Source organism: Diceros bicornis, chromosome 5 (genome assembly GCF_020826845.1).
Source record: "Diceros bicornis minor isolate mBicDic1 chromosome 5, mDicBic1.mat.cur, whole genome shotgun sequence".
NCBI classification, from domain to species: Eukaryota; Metazoa; Chordata; class Mammalia; order Perissodactyla; family Rhinocerotidae; genus Diceros; species Diceros bicornis.
Genome location: NC_080744.1, coordinates 66806024 through 66818301, shown reverse-complemented (window position 1 = coordinate 66818301; position 12278 = coordinate 66806024).

Below are 12278 nucleotides of genomic sequence, written 5' to 3'. Positions count from 1 at the left end.
CTCTCCATATCCTCTCCAACACATGTTGTCTCCTGTCTTGTTAATTATAGCCATTCTGACGGGCGTGAGGTGATATCTCATTGTAGTTTTGATTTGCATTTCCCTGATAGTTAATGATGTTGAACATCTTTTCCTGTGTCTGTTGGCCATCTGTATATCTTCTTTGGAGAAATGTCTGTTCAGGTCTTTTGCTCATTTTTCAATTGGTTTGTTAGTTTTTTTTGTTGTTGAGATGCATGAGTTCTTTATATATTTTGGACATTAACCCCTTATCAGATGTATGGTTTGCAAATATCTTCTCCCAATTGTTAGGTTGTCTTTTCGTTTTGTTGATGGTTTCCTTTGCTGTGCAGAAGCTTTTTAGTTTGATGTAGTCCCATATGTTTATTTTTTCCATTGTTTCTCTTGCCCGGTCAGACATGGTGCTTGAAAATATGTTGCTAAGACCGATGTCGAAGAGCGTACTGCCTATGTTTTCTTCTAGAAGTTTCATAGTTTCAGGTCTTACATTCAAGTCTTTAATCCATTTGGAGTTAATTTTTGTGTATGATGTAAGGTAAGGGTCTACTTTCATTTTTTTGCATGTGGCTGTCCAGTTTTCCCAACACCGTTTGTTGAAGAGAATTTCTTTTCTCCATTGTATGTTCTTGGTTCCTTTGTCAAAGATTAGCTGTCCATAGATGTGTGGATTTATTTCTGGGCTTTCGATTCTATTCCATTGATCTGTGTGTCTGTTTTTGTGCCAGTACCATGCTGTTTTGGGTATTATAGCTTTGTAGTATATTTTGAAATCAGGGAGTGTGATACCTCCAGCTTTGTTCTTTTTTCTCAGGAGTCCTTTTGCTATTCGGGGTCTTTTGTTGTTCCATATAAATTTTAGGATTCTTTGTTCTATTTCTGTGAAAAATGTTGTTGGAACTTTGATAGGGATTGCATTGAATCTATAGATGGCTTTAGGAAGTATGGACATCTTAACTATGTTAATTCTTCCAATCCAAGAGCACGGAATGTCTTTCCATTTCTTTGTGTCTTCTTCAATTTCTTTCAGCAATGTTTTATAGTTTTCGGTGTACAGATCTTTCACCTCTTTGGTTAAGTTTATTTCTAGGTATTTTATTCTTTTTGTCACAATTGTAAATGGGATTGTATTCTTAATTTCTCTTTCTGCTACTTCGTTGTTAGTGTATAGAAATGCAACTGATTTTTGCATGTTGATTTTTTATCCTGCAACTTTACCATATTTGTTTATTACTTCTAAAAGTTTTCTGGTGGATTCTTTAGGGTTTTCTATATATAAAATCATGTCATCTGCAAGTAGTGAGAGTTTCACTTCTTCCTTTCCAATTTGGATCCCTTTTCTTTCTTTTTCTTGCCTGATTGCTCTGGCTAGGACTTCCAGTACTATGTTAAATAGGAGTGGTGAGAGTGGGCATCCTTGTCTGGTTCCTGTTCTTAGAGGGATAGCTTTCAGTTTTTCACCATTGAGGATGATATTAGCTGTGGGTTTGTCATATATGGCCTTTATTATGTTGAGGTACTTTCCTTCTATACCCATTTTATTCATAGTTTTTATCATAAATGGATGCTGTATCTTGTCAAATGCTTTCTCTGCATCTATTGAGATGATCATGTGATTTTTATTCTTCATTTTATTAATGTGGTGTGTTACGTTGATTGATTTGCGAATGTTGAACCATCCCTGCATACCTGGAATAAATCCCACTTGATCATGGTGTATAATCTTTTTAACGTATTGTTGTATGCGATTTGCTAGTATTTTGTTGAGGATATTTGCATCGATGTTCATCAGTGATATTGGCCTATAATTTTCTTTTTTTGTGTTGTCCTTGTCTGGTTTTGGTATCAGGGTAATGTCAGCTTTGTAGAATGAGTTAAGGAGCGTCCCCCCCTCCTCAACTTTTTGGAAGAGTTTGAGAAGAATAGGTATTAAGTCTTCTTTGAATGTTTGGTAGAATTCACCAGGGAAGCCGTCTGGTCCTGGACTTTTATTTTTGGGGAGGTTTTTTGATTACTGTTTCGATCTCCTTACTGGTGATTGGTCTAGTCAAATTCTCTACTTCTTCTTGATCCAGTTTTGGAAGGTTGTATGATTCTAAGAATTTATCCATTTCTTCCAGGTTGTTGAATTGGTTGGCATATAGCTTTTCATAGTATTCTCTTATAATCTTTTGTATTTCTGAGGTATCTGTTGTAATTTCTCCTCTTTCATTTCTGATTTTACTTATTTGTGCCTTCTCTCTTTTTTCTTGGTGAGTCTAGCTAAAGGTTTGTCAATTTTGTTTATCTTTTCAAAGCACCAGCTCTTGGTTTTATTAATTTTTTCTATTGTGTTTTTTGGTCTCTATTTCATTTATTTCTGCTCTGATTTTTATTATTTCCCTTCTTCTACTGACTTTGGGCTTTGTTTGTTCTTCTTTTTCCAGTTCCTTTAGGTGCATTGTTAGATTGTTTATTTGAGATTTTTCTTGTTTGTTGAGATAGGCCTGTATTGCTATGAACTTCCCTCTTAGAACCGCTTTTCCTGTATCCCATAAATTCTGGCATGTCGCATTTTCATTTTCATTTGTCTCCAGGTATTTTTTTATTTCTTCTTTGATTTCTTCGTTGACCCAGTTGTTGTTCAGTAGCATTTTGTTTAATCTCCATGTATTTGTGGCTTTTCTGATTTTCTTCCTATAGTTGATTTCTAGTTTCATACCATTGTGGTCAGAAAAGATGCTTGGTATTATTTCAATCTTCTTAAATTTATGGAGACTTGTTTTGTGGCCTAATATGTGATCAATCCTGGAGAATGTTCCATGTGCATTTGAAAAGAACATGTATTCCTCGGTTTTTGGATGGAATGCTCTGTATATATCTACTAGGTCCATCTGTTCTAGTGTGTCATTTAAGGCCAATGTTTCCTTATTGATCTTCTGTTTGGATGATCTATCCGTTGGTGTAAGTGGAGTGTTAAAGTCCCCTACTATTATTGTGTTACTGTCTATTTCTGTTTTTATGTCTGTTAATTATTGCTTTATATATTTAGATTCACCTACATTGGGTGTGTAGATATTTACAAGTGTTATATCCTCTTGTTGGATTGTTCCCTTGATCATTATGTAATGCCCTTCTTTGTCTCTTTTTACAGTTTTGTTTTTTATAATTTTATTTTATTTATTTTTCCCCCAAAGCCCCAGTAGATAGTTGTATGTCAAAGCCGCACATCCTTCTAGCTGTTGTATGTGGGACGTGGCCTCAGCATGGCCGGAGAAGCAGTGCGTCAGTGCACGCCCGAGATCCGAACCTGGGCCGCCAGCAGCAGAGCGCGTGCACTTAACCGCTAATCCACGGGGCAGCCCTACAGTTTTTGTTTTAAAGTCTATTTTGTCTGATATGAGTACTGCTACCCCAGCTTTCTTTTCGTTGCCATTTGGGTGGAGTATCTTTCTCCATCCCTTCACTTTCAGTTTGTGAGTGTCTTTAGGTCCGAAGTGTGTCTCTTGTATGCAGCATATATATGGGTCTTGGTGCTTTATCCAATCAGCCACCCTATGCCTTTTAATTGGAGCATTTAGTCCATTGACGTTTAAAGTAGCTATTGATAAGTATGTACTTACTGCCATTTTTTAACTTTTTTTTCTCAGTGTTTTAGTAGTCCTTCTCTGTTCCTTTATCCTTCTATACAGAATTGATGGTCTCTTTAGTTTGATCTCCATCTGAAAGCTCTACTCTTTAACTCCCCTCCTCCCTCATTTTATGTTTTTGGTATCATATCTAACTTCTTTTTTGTGCATTGGTATCCATTACCCTCTTATCATGGAAATAGATAATTTTTCCTATTTGTGGTCTTCTCTTTTCCCCTTAAATCAGTCCCTTTAACATTTCTTGTAGCACTGGTTTCTTGGTGACAAACTCCTTTAATTTTTGCTTGTCTGGGAAATTTTTGATCTCTCCTTCCATTTTGAATGATAACCCTGCTGAGTAGAGTATTCTTGGCTGTAAGTTTTTTCCTTTTAGCACTTTAAATATATCATGCCACTCTCTTCTAGCCTGTAAGGTTTCTGCTGAGAAGTCAGCTGACAGTCTTATGGGGTTTCCTTTGTATGTAACTTGTCTTTCTCTTGCAGCTTTTAGGATTCTCTCTTTATCTTTAATTCTGGACATTTTGATTATGATGTGTCTTGGTGTGGGCCTCTTTGAGTTTATCTTGTTTGGGGCTCTCTGTGCTTCCTGTACGTGGATGTCTGTTTCCTTCCTTAGGTTAGGGAAGTTTTCAGTTATTGTTTCTTGAAATAGATTCTCTGCCCCTTTGTCTCACTCTTCTCCTTCCAGGACACCTATAACACGGATGTTAGTGTGCTTGATGTTGTCCCAGAGGTCCCTTAGACTGTCCTCACTCTTTTTAATTCTGTTCGCTTTTACCTGTTCAGCTTGGGTAATTTCTTCCAGTCTTTCGTCCAGTTCGCAGATCCATTCTTCTGTATCCTCTACTGTGCTTTTGAGTCCCTCTAGCGAATTTTTCATTTCCAGTATTGTATTCTTCATTTCTGATTGGTTCTTTTTTATATCTTCCATTTCTTTGTTGACATTCTCACTGAGTTCATCTGTTTTTCTCCCCAGATCAGTGAGCATCCTTAACACTCTTTGTTTGAACTCTCTGTCAGGTAGGTTGCTCATTTCTGTTTCACTTAGTTACTTTTCTGGGGTTTTGTCCTGTTCCCTTACTTGGAATGTATTCCTTTGCCTCCTCATTTTGCCTCTTTCCCTATGCTTGTGTCTACGTATTAGGTAGGTCAGCTACGTCTCCTGCTCTCGGATAGGTGACCTTATATAAGTGATGCCTTAGGAGGCCTGCATTGTGCTTCCCTCAGTTCTCAATGTTCCAGGGGTGACCCCTATGTGGGCTACATGTGACCTTCTGTTGTGGCCTGTTTGCTCTCCCTGTAGGCACCCAGGGAGGCCGAGTTATGCTCCTGGCCAGCTGTTGTAATGCTCAGCTGCTTGTAGTTGTTGTGGGCCCTTCAGTCTCTTTATCAGGTGTGGGGAGCGCCAGCACAATTGGCTGCAAGTTCTAATACCACATTTGTGTTGCAGTATTTCTTTTAAGTGAGTAGGCCCCCAGTGTGGCAGGTTGTTAGGCTCAGGGTCTTACAATTGCTATAAGCCTCCATCCTTTAGGTCTCTTATCAGCTCTCTGAGGATTGCAGCTGGGTGGGGCTGGCCTCAGGCAGGGGAGCACCCAATTGTTTCAGGCTTTGAAAGGTGGGGCAAACCCCCTATGTAGGTCTTTGAGAAGCACAAGTCTTCTGCAGCTGACAAGCCCCACCACCCACAGGTCCACACACACAGTCCACACAGTCCTGCCCCGTGTGCGCACCCTGACCTCCTGACGTGGACCCAGTCTATCCACAGCAGGAGCCCCACACACTCCACCACCGCCCCACACTCTCCACCCGCTCCTTGTGCACGCCCTGCCCCACTGAAGTGGGCTCAGTTGCCAGGCTGCAGAGAATCCAGTCACAAATCTATGCAGGCCCACAAGTTGCCTGAGGGCTTGTTGTTGGGTGGGGCCAGTCTTTAGGGTGGGCTGCCTGCCCTGGCTGAGCTGGATTAAATCGGTGCTCTAGTGGGTGGGGCAGACCTGGGCTAGCAGGCCCCAGGGAGAACTCCAATGGCGTCTGCGTCAGCACGCCCACACCAGGCCACAACAATGGCCGCCGCCAATGTCCCAGTCCCTGGAGAGGTCTCACCTCTCACTGAGATGCACTCAGGGCCTATCAGGTGAGTCTCTTTTCACCAAAGCACTGTGCACCTTTCTTTCTGGTGATTTTAGGTTGCTTTCTGAAATGGGTGAGTTTGCCCGTGGGCCCTTTAAGAGCCGGTTTTAATTTCTTTGTGAACTAGCTTTTCTGGGGGTACTCCCCAATGTTTTAGTAGCAGGCAAAGTCAGATATTATGCCTCATCTCGATTGTGCTGGGTCCACAAAATGCCCTCAGAGGGGGCGCTCCCCAGCTCAGGGCCCCGTGCATCCAGGGAGGGCTGCGTACCTTTGGGCTGCTCCCGGGCAGCCGTGAGGCGCTGCGGCTTGTGAAGGCAGCGTTTTTCCTCTCCAGAAGGGAATTTCTGCCTCTTCCACCTCAATTAGGATTGTCATTTGTTGCAGGACTTCCTCTCATCCAGTTTTCAGTTCTGTCTCAGGGGTAATTTTTCCACAAGTAGTTGTAAATTGGCTGTAAATTCCACGAGGGAAGAGGTGAGTTCAGAGTCTGCTTACGCTGCCATCTTGACTTCTCTTCTCCACAGAGCATGGTTTTTAAGCAGTGATGAACGATCACGGTTTGGAATAGCAATAATCGCACACTCTCTCTCTGCTTTGCTTTGGGGGTTGCAGGCATGATCACAACAGGGCAGAGAGCTGCTACTGGGAGGCAGGAATCCCCACCCTCAGGTCCAGAGTCTATGTCCTGCCTCATGACCCATCTCTCTTCAGCTGCTCCCCCACCATGACTGAAACCACCTGACCCCAGGTCCTTCCCAGGCTCTGGCTTCCTCATGACTGTAATTCAACCCAAGTTTGGCAGGATGGGTCCCTGGGAAGCAGACCCTGAGATGGAGATTAGTGTGCAGGAAGTTTATTTGGGATGCTCTTGGGCTCAATGCTGGGGAAAAAGGGAAGGAAACAGGACTGGACAGAGGGGAAGTTGGGCCACAAGACAGTCTCAACAAAGGCCTCAGCCAACCCCATGGAGCACTCTGAAGCCGAAGTGACCTCTTTAGAGTTGTCCTGTGCTGGGGCCAGGGCTGGCCTTTTATACCCAAGCACTGATCAATCATTGGATGTCAGTCTCCTGGGAAGGGGTAATGACCTGATTCAGGTTACTTTCTTTAGCAGAGGCAATTCCCAAAGATTTACAGCCGAGAGCTGCCTACCTGTGGTACTCCTAGCAGCTGGGGGAATCAGTCCTTCAGTCATGAAGGGGGGGTCCCAGCAGAACACCACAACATCTGCTGTAGTAATACATCTTTAGTTAGCCCTTATGCTATGTCTGACCCAGGGTCTCCTTCAAACCCAGTGGGAAGCTTAGAAGCTTCAGGAATTGAGGTACCTGGGCAGACTCCTGCATAGGGGTAAGAGGGCTTGGGTTCTAATCCTAGGTCAGCTACTGACTGGCTATGTGACAACAGGCAAGTCCCTGACCTCTCTTAGCCTCAGTTTCCCCATCTGTATATGAGGGTTGAGCTGAGGTTCTTTCCCAATAGTCTATGGCTTTATGGTGCCTAAAATCAGAGGTGGCAAGGAGTGAAGCCTGCCCATGCCTCCTTCTTGGGCCTCAAAGCCCCCCTCCCACCATCCCAGCCCTCTCAGTTCTAGAGCTGTCAGGCTCAGGTCTTTATGGCCAGGGATCACAGGCTGAATAATCAAATATGAGTCCAACATTAGATTAGGAGAGAGTGAGCAACCTGGTGCTCCTTTCAACTCCCCCAACTCTGCTCAGAATGGATTTTAGCTCTTTCCAGAAGTATTAATGGTTTCTGCCCCTACAAAGAGACATCACTAGATATTTGATAGGCAAGATTCTTGGAGGTCATTTGGTTATCACTCTGCTTTCTGGCATCATAGGCTACACAGAGACACCTATTTCTCCTAGACATTTATAATCTCACATTAGTCATTAGCAGCTTCTGGGGGCTACAGGGCCTTTGAAAGGCCAGAGGGCAAGATAAAAGTAATTTGGAAGTCTGCTTTTGCTTTGGGGGTTCTGTGTCCACCAAAACTGATTAAATAGTTTACTGAAGATCTATGATTTTCACTGAATTTTACTTATACCTCAAAAAACATCATGCTTGATGAAGGCACACACCATTTGTAAACAAGCCAAAGATGAGCAATATCCTACCACTATTCAACCTTGGCATTATAATAATACAAGTAAAAAAGTGAAGAAGGAGATTTAAGGTTTGGAAAAGAAGAGACAAAGATGTCATTATTTTCAGATGATAGATGTGATCATATACTTAGAAAACTCAACAGAATATCAAACAATTTTTTAAATTAATAAGCCTAGTTGCAATATCAACAAAATTTAAAAACCAGTAGCATTCCTCTATATCAGCTATTACCAACCAGAAAATGTAATATAAACTCAGATACTATTCACAGTACCAATAAAAAATACTATATAATATATAGAAATTAACCTATCAAAGAATGTGCAAGAAACACTTTAATAAAAGACATAAATGAAGACCAGGATCAGTTCTGGTTTTTGATATAGCATGTTAAAGAATAGGAAATTTTAACATCACAAAGATGTAAATTATCCTTCAAACTAATTGATATATTTAATAGAATTTCTATCAAAAATAATTTAGAAACTTAACACATTGATTCTGAAATTTATAGGGAAGAATAGAAGTTCACAGATAACAGCTTTGAAGAAGAGCAAAGATTCTCCCTAATACATATTAACACATTTTACAAAACTATACTACTGAAAACAGCATAAAACTGGAATTGAAACAAATAGGTCAATGGAACAGAAACAGATGTCATGAATTTGAAATATAATAAAGATGGAATCATAAATCAGTGGAGAAACAATGAATTTTATAGTTAATGATATTGATAAAATTGGCTTATTTTGAGGATTAAAATCAAAGATCTCTACTGTACACCTTAAAAAACAGTGAACCCTACATGTAGAAAGTATAATATGGAGTTAACAGAACAAAGTATATGATCACATCTTGTGACCTTGGAATGGGAAAAGATTTCTTAAACAAAACCCCCAGTGCGGTAAATTTAATCTGGAAAAATTGGTGAATTAATCTACATCTACATAAAGGATTTCTATTCAGTGAAGGACACCATAGACAAGTTCACAGATGAATGGTACAGGGAAGATATTTTCGATGTTTAAACTGATGAAGGAGCAATATCTTCCAGACTCTACCAGGAACTCTAATAATCAACAAGAAAATGACAGGAACCACAATAAAAATGGACAATGTATGTGAGTCATTAGTTCCATTCACCAAATATTTCTGGTTTTCCTCTTAGGTACATGGTGGGATTATACTTTACTACCTCCTTGAAGTTAGATGTGGCCATATAACTTGCTTAGTCAATGAAATTTCACTGGAAGTGGCAAGTGTCACTTCTAAGCAGAAGCTTAAGAGCCATTGTGCAATTTTCCAGATTTTCTTTCCCCTTGGTGTGGTGAGAAGCAATGTTAGAGACGGTGGCCACTCCATTAGCCTGGGTCTCTGAGTGGCTATGGTAAGTGGAGACCTCTGGTGACTTGCAGTGACCCAGAAATACTCCTTTGTGGTTTTAAGCCATTGAGATTTTATGGTTGTTTGTGACCCTAGCATAATTTTTGTCTATCCTGTTACAGAAGTGGGGTCCTACCGTAACAATATAATCTAAAATATGTGGCAATGGCTTAGGAGCTGGTCAGCAGGTGGCAAGGAAGCTGTGGGCAGATGTTGGAAGGATAGCAATTCATGTTATGTAGTGGCAAAATATTGGATAAAACTGCCGCCTACAATAACTTGGAAGGTAGATCTTATACCTAATAAATTTTTAACCCTAAGAAAAAGGAAGATAGTAGCAAGCATTACTTTCTGTTGACTGCATTTGAAATAAGCTCAGAAAATAATTGGCACATTTCCAAGCAGGAATGTAAGGAAACTGAGAGGGACTAGAAAATTGGGGTCTTACACAGTTGGAAGTGATAACTGCTTCTCAATCTTAACAAGTAAAAGGAAAAATGAGAAGGACTTGGAAGGACAAAGGCCAATTAAAATCTCAGCATTTTGATGAGGATTAAGTATATGGCTAGTTTATGGCTATTTCATCCATTGGTAAAAAACCTTTGAATGAAGGCAGATGTCTCAAAGTGAGGGTCCAACTAAAGGTGAGGTATTCAATTATTCCTTTTAATTTAATGGATCTGGGAAAAGAGACTACATGTGCAGCTCTTCCACAAAAGCCTGATCAGCTCAATACCTCACCTGCGATTACGTGAAAGGGAAGGGGTGGGGAATGGTTGAAAAAAAGAAATGTAGCAAATCCAAGAAGTACGTCTAGAAAATAGCTGTGGATGAGCTCTGCCATATGGAACTGACTGGAATGAAATCAATAAGAAGCCTACTAAGTTTTTAGAGAACATTGTATTGCCAAAGAAATTATGAGTGTAAACTTTAAAACTCTGTGACCCTTTGAGACTTAAAATGACTCTAGGGCCCCCAACCATCAATGGGCAGGAAAAGTGCTGATGCCTATGTCAGATAAGATCAAAGAAGATGATGGAGAGGAAAGACTCTTCCAGAAGGTAGAGCCAGGGGTTATCAAGAACAAAGGACAAGGTAGTTACTCCCAGGAAATCAGGGCCAAAGCAAGGAACATATGCATCCCCAGGACAGAGGGTAGGGATGACTGCATAGAATATGTAGAAAACCAGACTATGTCACCCCAAAATATGCCACTTTGGCATAAGGATTATTTTGAGCTGAAGGCAATTGAGAAGAAACAAATAGAAAGAAAGATCCCTGCCCTCCTCCTATTTGCCTAAAAGCAGAGCATAAATTTTCAAAGGTGCCGCTCCTCCTCTCTCTACCAGAAAGGACAAAAGTTAATTACCAGAGGTAACTTTAGACTCTACAGCCTGGAATCACCAGAGGAATCTACCTAACAAACTTTATTAACTAGCCTCTATCTACCATTAGTTTTCCATGTATTTACCTTCCCACAGTTTGCCACCCTTGGAAGCCTAAAAAATGCTTTCCTTTGTTCTGTCATTTCTGTACAAATTTATTGTTCTTTGTTGAAGATGCTACATAAGCTGGAGTTCTATGCCACCTCTTTGAGTTACTCTTCCCTGAGTTTCTCCCATGTATATGTGAAATATACACGTTAATAACCTTCTGTTTGTTTTTCTCTTGTTAATCTGTCATTTGTTACAGGGGCCCCAGGACAGAATTTAGAAGGGTAGAAAGAAAAACATTTTCCTCACCTACAAGTGTTTAGACAACTCGCTTAGGTAGGGAGGGAGTATATCTTTTTATGAGGGGAAAAAAAACAAACAGAATGCTTTTTGACCAGAAGGACAGACAATGGTTGTTATTAGTGCTGTTCACCAAATATTTCCATTTCCCTTTCTTCTGGACACACAGTAGAACTGTATTTTCCCACACTCTTAAAGTTAAATATGGCCATGAATTAGCTATGGCAATGAAACGGGAGTAGAAACGATGTATCAGTTCTGGGTGAAATCTCCAGAGCCAATACACAATTCCTCACGTTCTCTTTTCCTCTGGGATAATGACTGGCAATATCCAAGATTATGTCTGCTCCGTCATCCTGGATCCCTGAGTGGTTAAGAGCTACAGCCCCTCTGACAACTAGCAAGAACAAGAAATAAACATCTCTTCTTTTAAGCCAACAGTTTCTTTTGTTGTTTGTTAGAGCAGCATAATCTAGTATATCCTAACTAATATAATAGGCAATTTCCGGAAAGGAAAATCCAAATTGTTAACACGTAAATAGTAAGAGATGCAAATAAATACAATCAAGAAATAGGTCAAGAAATATAAACTAAAACAGCAATGAAATATTACTTCATGTCCATTAGATGGACAAAATTTAGAAAGTAGAGAAATAGCAAGTGTGGTTGAAATATATGGGGAAATAGGAATCCATCCGAAGTGTTTGTGGGAGTAGAGAGGAGGAGGTAACCCAGGTATCCAACACCAGAGAATAAGTAAACGTAGTAGAGGATTATAATGGAATACCAGGCTGCATTCTAAAGCATTAATTGGATATCCGTAGAATATTAAGGATATGTATTTAAAACACAATGTTGACTGAAAAAAGAAACAAAACAAATATTTCAGTACCATTTATATATGTTAAAAATACAAACATACGTGAAGCAAAAATACATTCATCCTATAAAGAAGAATAGGAGTGGAGATGGTGTGTGAAGACCAAAATAAATACTAGTGATAGCAATAATAATAATAATGATAATAATAGAACATTGTATACTGATGATAATTGATTTCTATAAATTGAGGATTAATTCAATCCAATGCACCAGAGGTCCACCAAAGCAAAAATCAATTAATGAAGATGGCATTCAGTTGACAGAGAAAGTACAGTAGAAAAAGTCACATCCTAAACAAATATAGCGGAGATTTGAAACACAAGTTAGAGATGCTTTCTTCTCCAAGAGCTTCAAGGAATTAGCAAGGGCAGGGAGCACGAGTG